The following is a 671-nucleotide window of genomic DNA, read 5'->3' as shown; positions in this document are numbered from 1 at the left end:
TTGTGGTGTTGATGAAGATGCTTGGCAAGGCGGAAAAGGAAACGGAGGAGAAAGAAGATGTAAAGTCGGAGAAAGGGTGGGAGGAAAAATAGAAAATAGGGGAAAATAAGAGAAGGAAGGAAAAAAGAGAGTGGGAAAATGGAAGAGTAAATAGAGAGAAAAAAAAAGACAACGACAACAGACAGCGAAAGGAAAGACACAGAGAAGAGACAAAAAAAGAGAAGAAAAACGGAGTGAGAAAGGAGAGGAAAGGAAGAAGGGAGCCGCAGGGAGCAGTTACGGAGGTCGCCAGGGTGAGGGGGATGGCGCTCGCCCTGATTTGCCGGGAGATGTTACCGTGAGATGAGATGCGAGGCCAGGGATGCTGCGGGATGCTCTTCTTGTGTTATTGGCGTTTGACTTTTCATCGGGGATTTATTTTGCGGTTTTTGACGCGGCGGATAATTATGCGTAGATTATCTTTCTGCATTCAATTGTTGTAATTACAATTTTAGTATTTGATGCTGATGGAAATTTATGTCAGAGTTACCAAAGAAAAGACCAGGTACCAAGTGCCACGACTGTCGCGATGATCAATACTACTGCTGAATGACAATTTTATTTTTAAATACTCCCCACCCCCCAAACGGGGAAAAGGTTATATTCATATCTAATTCTAACGGTGACACCGT

The sequence above is a fragment of the Penaeus monodon genome, chromosome 15 (genome assembly GCF_015228065.2).
Source record: "Penaeus monodon isolate SGIC_2016 chromosome 15, NSTDA_Pmon_1, whole genome shotgun sequence".
In the NCBI taxonomy this organism is placed as follows: Eukaryota; Metazoa; Arthropoda; class Malacostraca; order Decapoda; family Penaeidae; genus Penaeus; species Penaeus monodon.
The sequence above is the reverse complement of the archived record's forward strand: the minus strand, read 5'-3'. Positions refer to the sequence as shown.